Raw genomic sequence first — 10854 nt, 5'->3', positions numbered from 1 at the left:
CAACCCAACCCGATTTTATGGTACATGTCAGATATAAATATATGTTATATATATGATAGATCATTGATTTATTTAGATGCATGATAGTTGTATAGTCCCCACCACATACCATCAGGTCTTTGTTTTAAGATAACCACTTCACTATATCCTAACCGGAAAGACTAAAACCTTAATAACATATTTTATGTTTTCTTAATATTTTATTCTTCATCTCCCCTTTGTTGTTTGTCATCCATATCTCTACCCATAAAAGATCTATCATAAGTCATACTCATAATAAACTATACTAATTTCAAACAATTATTTTTTTGGAATTTTGTATAAAAAGAACTTATAAAAACACCAACAAACAAATAGTAATAAAACATAGTATTAATATACGTAGTGAAAGTTGGGTTGGGCCCAGCCCAACTCATAGTTAACTTTGGGCTGGGTTGGATTATGGTTGAAGGAATTTAGTTAGGGTTTGGGTTAGGGTTGGGTAGCTCAAATTGAAGGTTGGGTTGGGGGTTTATAACTTAGGGTTGGCCTCAACTTGACCTAACCCAGCTCAACTTGCAGCCCTAATGATGATGTTGATACCAAGATGACTTAATAGAGGTTGAATATGAGCAAGATGATCTTAATTAACTATCACTCCATATCTATATCTATACTAATATTAAAAGCATGAATAAGAGTGTGGTACTTTTATTCGACTAAAATATCCCAGTTTTTGAATTTGGTCACCCTATATTTGTAAAATTGTATATTCGGACACATCCCTAATATTGTATATTCATCATATTAAACAAAAGTAATAGAAATATAAAAAAAAATGTATAAAATTTTAAAAACATATTATTTACTATTATCACCATCATGAAAAATTGCCATGTGCAAAGCACATGCATGCTTATTAGTTAAGAAATAGGGTTGGTTGTGTAACAAAGCTCCCTAATTAACAAAAAGGTGGATATATTAATTGTGATCGGATTATAATAGACTTAACAAAAGGGTGGTTAGGGATAGGTTAGAAGTGGGCCTCCCAAATTTGTAGGCTTACAATTCTATTGACAATAAGGCTGCAAATGATATCCAGTGGTTTGAACTTGGGTTTGAATTCAATCCCATTAAGGTGGTTTTTGACAATCCTAAAATGGGGTTTGATATTTGAAAATTTTGATGTTCAAAGGTTGGATTTCACTTGTGTTAACATCTAAGACATACACTCAAAAAGTGATATTAGATTTATTGGGTAAGAGGTAACCCATATATAAAATGTGGTTAACGTTTTATGGCACATAATGATTAAGGTGGTGTTCGGTAGTACTGAACAGGCCTCCAAACGCTGAAAATGTTGTTACCACTGAACCGCTCCTCCAAACACTGAAAACATCTCCAAATTGTTAAGCGTTTGAGTTGCCTTTGAATGCATTCAGAGGTAGTGAACGAAACTTTGAGTTTTTTGGCCTCAACCCAAGCCCAGCTTGAGTTTAGGTTAGCCTTGAGTTTTCTGGCCTAAACCCAGCCTAAAGTTTGAAAAACCAAGCCCAAATTGTGCAAAAGCTTTGGTTGAGCTGGGTTGGGCTTGGGTTAGGCCCACCCAACCCAAGCTACAACCCTAGCTCCATTTGCTTCAAATTCTTTTAAAAAAACTCATGCATCTCATGGGTCCCTGCTAGTAATTAATAGCACTAATTTTAATTTATAGTTATTAACAATAATATTAATTACTAAAAACAATGATATTTTTATGGTATTTTTAATTATTCACAAAATAGTTAATAATGATTTTTAAATTTTATAATTAATAATTAAAATTTATGAATAAATTTATAATTATCGTCAATAATTCTTAATTATGAATTAATAAATCTTACAATTCTTATTTCATAAAAAAATATTACTGTTGTTAATAGTAATATTCAGTAATATTATTAATTAATAAAACGTATATTATGAATTATTAAAAAAGTGATAAAATAATTAATTTAATTATTCATGTAAATAATTATTAAATTTTAAATTTTAATCTTAATAAAATAATTAATTATTATTGATAATTAATTAATTTGTTGGCAATATGTCACTAACATTAATTATTAAAAATAGTAATATATTTTGGTATTAAACTCTGGTAATTCTGAATTAATGATGAATATATAAATAATATATTTTTAATTGAATCTTGGGAGTTTTTAATTAATCCCAATATTAAAATAGTAATAACAATAATTAATTTAATTATTCATGAAAATAATTTTTAAATTTTAAATTTTAATATTAATAAAATAATTATTTAATTTTGGTAATATATCATTAATATTAATTACTAAAAAAGTAATATATGTTGGTAATCCTTAATAAAGCATTGATATAAATAATAGATTTTAAGTGAATTTTGTTATTTTGTAATTAACCTTGAAAATACTTAATTAATGTTGGTAAACTATTAGTAAATTGTCAAAAATATTAGTAACTAATGCTAAAAATGGAGAGAGTTGTGTCTTAGTTAGAAGTGCGGAAGTGGGGATTACTTAGGAGTATAAAAAAAGTTAGTTATGAGCAGTATTTAAAGAATGAGGGGAGGTTTTAGGAATTAGGAAATGACATTTTTTAAATAATTAGAAAGTTGGGTTAGAAAGGGAGAGAGAATAAGGGTGGGGAAATGAGAGTTTTAAGGACATTAGGAGTGTGGAGAGATTTTAGGAGAGAGGGGATAAAAAAGAGAGATTTTATCAATGTTTTTTGTCAAGAAATTTTAAAGATTGATGACTTGGTAGTTTGGGAGTGGTGGGAAGTGGGAGGGAGAGAGAATTAAGGAGAGAGCATCTTGGGGGTTTGGAGCAAGGAGAGGTATGGTGACGTGGACCACATTACTCTATATAGATAGATAGATAGATAGATTTGTAAATATGATATTGAATATATAATATTTTTTATATTATATATATCAAAATATATTTTAAATATTATTTGCATATTAATTTTTATTTATTTTAATAAATACCTTTATGAAAACAAATTGTTAATTAAAAAATGTGGGGATTCATATCCCCGATGGGGAACCTGTCTCCATTAGGGATCAGGGATGAAAGCTAAATTTTTTCCTGATGGGAATCAAGGTCAAAGATAGGAATTAAACTTGGCGTCGGGATGGGGAGTATGATCCCCACTCCAAACCCACCCATTACAATTCCTACCCGGGGGGTCATCCCCCAAACCCATAAATATAGTTCCAATAATTATGGTAATTATAAATGTAGTATCAAATATTTATGAAAATTATTAAAAATTTTCAATTATTTATTTGAATAATTGGAAGTTTTATAATTTAACTTTTAGAAAACTAAATTACCAAAATCTATAAATTTTAGTAATTAAATTACCAAAATTATAGTAAATATCAAAATTACTGAAAATGTAAAAAAATAGATTTATAATTATTGAAATTATTTTTCCAATGAGAGAGATTTTTATTGAAAATGTAAAATATAAATTTATTTATTTTTACATTTTCAGTAATTTTGTTAATTTATTAATATTTAATGATATTATAGTAATTTATTTTTAGTGGAAAATTAATTTCAATAAATATAGAGGAATTGAAATCAACTTTGTTGTCCCAAATAAAAGGACCGGAATGGGAAAGAATCCCTTAAAACAGTGAGTGGACAAGAAAGAAAACTAAGATGTAGACTGAAAAAGGAATTAGAATAGAGATCCTCATGTGTGCTTCCACCAAACAGGCGGCCCTTTTTGCTCTCAGATTTGCTTTGGAGTTGGGTGTCTCTTCACTTATTCTAGAGGTCATTCTCTTATTGTTGTTCAGAGTTTGTTGCAACCTGATTCTCCTTCTCCTTAGAAGATCAGACATTTACTAGAAGATTGCAAATATTCATCATTTCTAGGATCCCTCACTACTCGGTTCGCTAGACACCTCGAGGTTCTAAATTTCTAATCATGCAGCACATAAAGTTGTCCAAGCATGTTCTTTATATTTCTTCCTATTGTAGTTGGTCTCTTCCTCCTGATTTCCTCGTTGATATTCTCTTAGTACATTGTAATACCGAATAGATTATTGAATGAATTTAGGCCATCATCACTCTGATGTCTGGCCTGTTTGCCTTATAAAAAAAAAAAATATCTTATGAGTAGCAAAGCCATGAGGGAGTAGTAATATATACTTCCTCAAGATAATGTCCACTGACGAAAGCATTATGCAAAACAAAATAATCCAACAGACATATTCCGGCATACATAATCAATCCCCTTAGGCTGTGTTTGTTTTTAGTATAAATGAGAATTGGGGTAAAAGATAAACTTTACACCCCGTGAATGGAATTTACATCAATTTTCAATGTAACAATCCATGGTGGAATTTTACATCGATAGTCGATGCAAAGACTAGATGGATGTAATTTTTTACACGCACCGACTATATCTTTTTTCACTTTAACGGTTCATTGTATTTAAACGAATTGATTCACTTTTCAATTGATGTGCTTTTACATTCTAAAAACTTTACACTAAAAACAAACGCTATATCGGGTCATGGCTAAGATGGTCCAAAGAGACACGTGGCCACCCAGTCATCGCTCGATCAGCCCAGCCACGTTGGCATAGCTCGGCCAATTCCGCAACATTCATTCATTTTGTGGCCAAGGTCAGGCTATGCTATTACTGTGGCCCCCCATCTCATCCTCTCAGCCACATTAGCTACACGTCACGTGGATAAGCACAACTACGGATAAGGAAGAATGAGGAAGACAACTCCACCGGGGTTAGGGTTCTATCCCAAATACCTTGACGGGGAATCTCATCCCGACAACCCTGGAAGCCCAATCCGACCAGGAGACGGATCTTCGGCTATAAAAGGTATACCATGCTCAAGGTAAGAGATTCCAACTTCTGACACCCATACTACTATTCTGCCCAGACCAGCATCTCTATAGCTCGGCCCGGCCATCCATCACCTCCTACTGAATTGAGCGTCAAAATACCTACCCAGGGATAACTCCCTGGGCCTCTGACTTCTCCTTTCTTGATCACAGGTCTTTAAGCGCGGCCTCGTCCTTATAACTTAGCACCGCCCTATTGGCAAGGACTATCTAGTTGCTCTCCTTAGTTTGTGCACCACCTCGGATTGAGCAACATCAGATTGGCGTCATCTGTGGGAAACACACAAAAAGCCTTTCCCGAAAATCTTTCCTTCCTCACCGCGGTTGCACAAAAGAAGTTCCTCCTGGTAGGAGTAGATTACTTCACCAAATGGGTGGAAGTCAAAGCTCTAGCGAACATTACTATACAAAATGCCCAAAACTTTTTTTGGCAAGGTATTGTCTGTTGATTCGGTATTCCACGCATCCTCATTACAGACAACGGGATGCAGTTCATCGACCGAAAGTTCAAAACTCTCTATGCCGACTTAAGAATTGATCATCCGACCACTGCCATACATCGACCCATAGCAATGGGCAGACCGAGGTAACCAACCGAACCTGTTACATGGCCTGAAAACTCGACTAGATCAGGCCAAGGGAAGGTGGGTCAAAGAACTACCAAGCATACTCTAGGCATATAAGACTACTCCATGGACGGCTACTGGAGAGACACCCTTCAGCTTGACCTACAGGGCCGAGGCCATGGTACATGTGGTCATTGAACTCCACTCAATCACCGACCATCGGTTAGAGCTAGCCGAGGAACAACCAGCCCAAGAAGAGCCCCAAAAGCTCCCAAGACCAAAAACTGAGCATCCCAAACATGAGAGCTAGGAACATACTCCAGCCTCGCTATCCAAAGACTGAATATCTCAATCAACTCTAGACCTCGATCGAGATAAGGCCGAGGAACCCAACAAGAGAGAAAGTAAAAAGAAGAAGATATTTACACCCACAAGTTCAGAACAAAAAAGTTTTCATTAAGCTAAGTGTAACTAGTACAGCAATTCAAGCTCGGCATACCGAGCCATTACAAGAGTAGGGAAAGCAAAGAACCTTGCAGCTATTTAATCCTTGGCAAGGGGATCAGCAGCCTCGTCTTCCTCGCCATCTTCACCATCCTCCCATTCTCATCCTCGTCAGCCTCCTCTTCAAGATTGTCCAAAGTAGGGGGATTCTCCAAGTCATACAGCTCCCGAGACCGTGCAATCTCGGCCAGCTCCAGGTAGTGGCACAGTGCCCTCCTGCGGAATATGTTGAACCCAATCTCGTAGGAAGCCATGGCGTACTGATCCATCTCCCGCTTAAGCTCCTCTGAGGCCTTGTACTGTGCGACCACCGCCTTGCCAGCCTCTCGCTTCACTCGCTCCCTTTCCGCCTTCAACTCAGTGATCTCCTGCTTCAGACTACGGACCGTGTTCGCCTTCTCAACCAGCAGGGCCTTCAACTCAACTACCTCCTTCTCTAGCATGACCAACCGTTCCCCTGCCACCTGAAGCTCGGCCAATTGATCCTTTTGGTGCAGGAACTCGGAATGCTCTGCCTCGTACATTGCCCGCAGATTTCAGAGGTGGTCAACTAGAGCAATAGTCGAGCACGCATTTTGTGGACACAAGAGACATTGTTAGCAAAAAAAAAACTACTCAAAGCAACAAAAGCAATCAGTCGCTCACCTAATCCGTAGCCCGAATCAGCAAACACTCCAGGGTGCAACTCCCAGTGGTCACGGCCTCCTCAAATATGTAGGCCATCATCATACCTCAGAGCAGTTGCTCAAGAACCCCTGGGGTTTCCAGCCCGTCCCTAGTATGGACCAACCAATGCGGAATGTGGATATCCGAGCTGTTGCCCCAACCTCGGCAGCCCAATGAACCTCCACGGGATCTATGACAACTACATCCTCATCATCATTTCCTTGTCGTCAAACTCTTTTGGCGATGAGATGCCCTTTTAGAAGACCTCGGTGAAGGAACCATCTCGGGGGGAACCTGCAGCGGTGCATTAGCTCGACTCTTCCTTTGTCGATGCTCCCTCATGCGGCGAATAATCTCTTCCTCAGTTGCCATCTCAACACTTGCAGCACAGAAGCAGAGCAATAAGTATAAGGTCATGGAAGTAAGGAAATAAGCACAATTCTATAAGTATGGCAAAGCAATGAAAAGAACAGACCCGCCAGCCCACGCATCAATCAAGCGAGCATCAACATCTCTGAGCATGTGTAAGCTACCACGTCTATCTTGTGAATCATGCTCAAAGCCAACCTCTCCTCCCAGGTGAGCCAACCACAGAGGCTGGGGCACTTTCATCCTCGGCACCTGTAGCGTAGCAGAAAGGGAGAACCCCCTAGGACATTGCACAAAGAAGAAACTCTCCTTCCAATGCTACACAAAACTGGGGGTTTCGACCAAAACCTTGGCGTTCTTCCTAGTTGAAAAGTAATAATACCCCTGCTGGTGATGCTTTAGCTGAAGAATGAAGCTCACCATGCCCAGGTTCAGCTCGATGTCACGAACAGCGTAGTAAGACATGAGGCTGAATAAAAACTTAAAGGAGTTCGGCATCAGCTGCACTAGAAGTACCCGGTACCACCCAAGCACCCCGATGATCCCTTCAGTCAGAGAAAACCTCAGCCTGACTTCCAAACTGTGCTCATACACACATATCTCGCCGAGCTGTGGGCACCTCATCCAGAATTCCTCGGGGATATCGTACATAGCTCAAATCCGAGCCATATCCTCAAGGGTTAAGACACAGAGCGTGGTCCCGAACTGATGACCAACCCGCAAGGAAATCTCTACCTCTACCCTCGAAGGACCAACCTCGGCAGACTCAGACTCCTCAACCTCGAAAACCTCAAATTCCTTGGGGAAGCTCTACCTCTACCCTCAAACACCCAAGCACCCTGGCAACCGAAAGATGAATAAAAAACAAAAGAAGAACGGGAGGATGAAGAAGATATCTTACCAAACTTGAAGCCAAGGAAAAAGAGCACAAGCCGAGCAACGAAACAATGCCTCACCCGAGCAATTGAAGCAATCCCTCTCGCAAATGACAAAGGAGGAAGGCTCGTCCACCCCTTCTTATAACGGCTCTAGAACTAGGGGAGTGGTGTCCGGATTCTGAAGTAACAATTCCTGGAGTTCTGCAACCGACGATCGGAGGATTCCTCGGTCATAGCTCATATTGCGCGGACCTCGGATTCTGGCATGTGCCGAGGAACATCAAGTCGACCAGACACTCAACCAAACTTCAACTTGGAGTTCCTCAACCGAGGAACAAGGCATCCTGTCATGCCACACCTTGGTCGAACGCCGCATGCCTCAACTTCAGAAGTGGGGGAGTGGTGTTCAGGTCATGGTTGAGCTGGTCCAGAGAGACATGTGGCCACCTAGTCATCGCTCGATCAGCCCAGTCACGTCGGCATAGCTCAACCAACTCCACATCATTCATTCATTCCGTGGCCAAAGGCTGGGCTACGCTATTACTATGGCCCCCTATCTCATCCTCTCAGCCACATCAGCTACACGTCATGCAGATAAGCATAACTACGGATAAGGAAGAATGAGGAGGACAACTCCGCTGGGGATTAGGGCTCTATCCCGAATACCTCGGTGGGGAACTTCATCCCGACAACCCTGGAAGCCCAATCTGACCAAGAGACAAATCTTCGGCTATAAAAGGTATTCCATGCTCAAGGTAAGGGATTCCAACTTCTAACACCCATACTGCTATTCTGCCCAGACTAACATCCCTATAACTCGGCCCAGCCTTCTATCACCTCCTTGAGCGTTGGAGTACCTACCCGGGGATAACTCCTCAGGCCTCTAACTTCACCTTTCTTGATCACAGGTCTTGAAACCCGGCCTCATCCTTGTAGCTCGACACCGCCTTGGCAAGGACTATCTGGTTACTCCCCTCAGTTCATGCATCACCTCGGATTGAGCAACATCAATATATATATAAATACGAAAGGGGTGGTCTCCCCTTTTTATCAACTATAATACTGTATCTACTTATTTTAAACAGTTTTAATAATTACTGATTATTAAATTAATTTAATAAATATATAATCAGTGATTATAATTAATAATTACTATTATTATAAATATTGTTAATAAATAGATATTTACTTTAATTTTACTTTAAATTAAAATTATAAATACTGTTAATAAATTTAGTAACCCGGTTTTAATAATTACTGATTATTACAGTAATTTAATAAATATATAATTAGTGATTATAATTAATAATTACTGTATTTATAAATATTGTCAATAAATAGATATTTACTTTACTTTTACTTTAAATTAAAATTATAAATACTACTAAAAAATTTAGTAATTATTGTTATATTAAAAATAATTAAAAATGTTATTAAAAGTATTGTTATTGATTATTTAATAAAGTATTATAATTACTCTATTACTGACAAATACTATTAATTTAATTTAATTTTGGTAATTATTAATTTAATAAATCCTATTCATAAATTTAATAATTACTGATATTTTAAAAATAACTAAATAATATTATTAAAACTATTATTACTGATTATTTAATAAAATATTATAATTACTTACTATTATTGATAAATGTTGTTAATAATTAAATATTTAATAAATAATGTTAACAAAAATCAGAAAAATAGTGTTTGTTTTTTTGCTTATTAAATTTCTTGGTTTAAATTTTTGGGTTTTATGCTTTGAAGATTGTTACATAATGTTAGTTAAAAATGCTATTTGCATTTAGCTTAATGAATTGCTTCAAGGTTCTAAATATAGACATGGACCGATATGCCCTGTGTCAGTTCTTTTTTTTATGTTTTACTTTTTTTTTTGAAATCGGTTCAAAAGGGCTAGTTTAAGGCCTGGCTACCCTCTGAACCAGTGGCTGACCCGATACAACCCTTGTAGGGGCATATCGGAAACCATCGAAATGATACATATCGGCCCATACGGACCAATATGTGTTGATACTTTGAACATTGAATTGCTTTGATTTACATTTATAGATTTTGTGCTTTGATGATTGTTACATATTGTAAGTTAAAAATATTTCTATTTGTTTTTTTTTTAATTTGATAACTCTTATACTTTCAAATAATGTAACAATAACAATTGTCAAATAATTATAAAAATTATCAAATATAAATTAAAAGAAATTATAATTATTAGACATAAATTACCAATATTTATAAAAAAGTTACTAAAAATAAATCAAAAGAAATCATCACAAATTAGTAGACTTTAGGATGATAATTACTTGGAATTATCAAATAATGTAATCCTAAATACAATAAAATAATTTTCCAAAAAATATCATAAATTAGCAGAAATGTCCAAAAGTAGCCACTAAATTCCATAAAATCGATAAATTACTATAATACCAGCAAACTACCATATAATAAATTTAATACATTAGTATATATTTACCAAGAAATTAGTATATAATAGAAATTACCACTAGAAATTAGTAGAACTTAACCAAAAATAACCACTAATTTCCATAAAATATTATTTTTATCAAGAATTATCATGAATTATTATATAATAGAAATTACCAAAAATTAGTAGAACTTAGGGAAAAATAACCATTAATTTCCATAAAATATGATCAAATAGATGAAATTAGTATAACTCTGTAAAAATAACCATTAAATTCCAAAAATTAGTAGAACTTAGGATGATAATTACTTCAAATTATCAAATAATATGAACCTAAATAGATTACAATAATTTGTCAAAAATTGCATTTCGTTTTCCCATGCGTCGCATGGGTCCCCACTAGTGTAAAGAAAAACAAAAGAGAGAAAAAGTATACCCGTAGAGAGATTGACCACCACGGTGTCAAGAAGGTCATATTACCATTGCCGTTGGGTGAAATGTTGAGGAAGCTGGGAAGAAGGGAAAACTATGAATAAGGGAGAGTT

This window comes from Nelumbo lutea, chromosome 1 (assembly GCF_056320005.1).
Source record: "Nelumbo lutea isolate HS-2025 chromosome 1, American lotus-T2T, whole genome shotgun sequence".
Classification (NCBI taxonomy): Eukaryota; Viridiplantae; Streptophyta; class Magnoliopsida; order Proteales; family Nelumbonaceae; genus Nelumbo; species Nelumbo lutea.
This window is presented reverse-complemented; position numbering follows the sequence as displayed.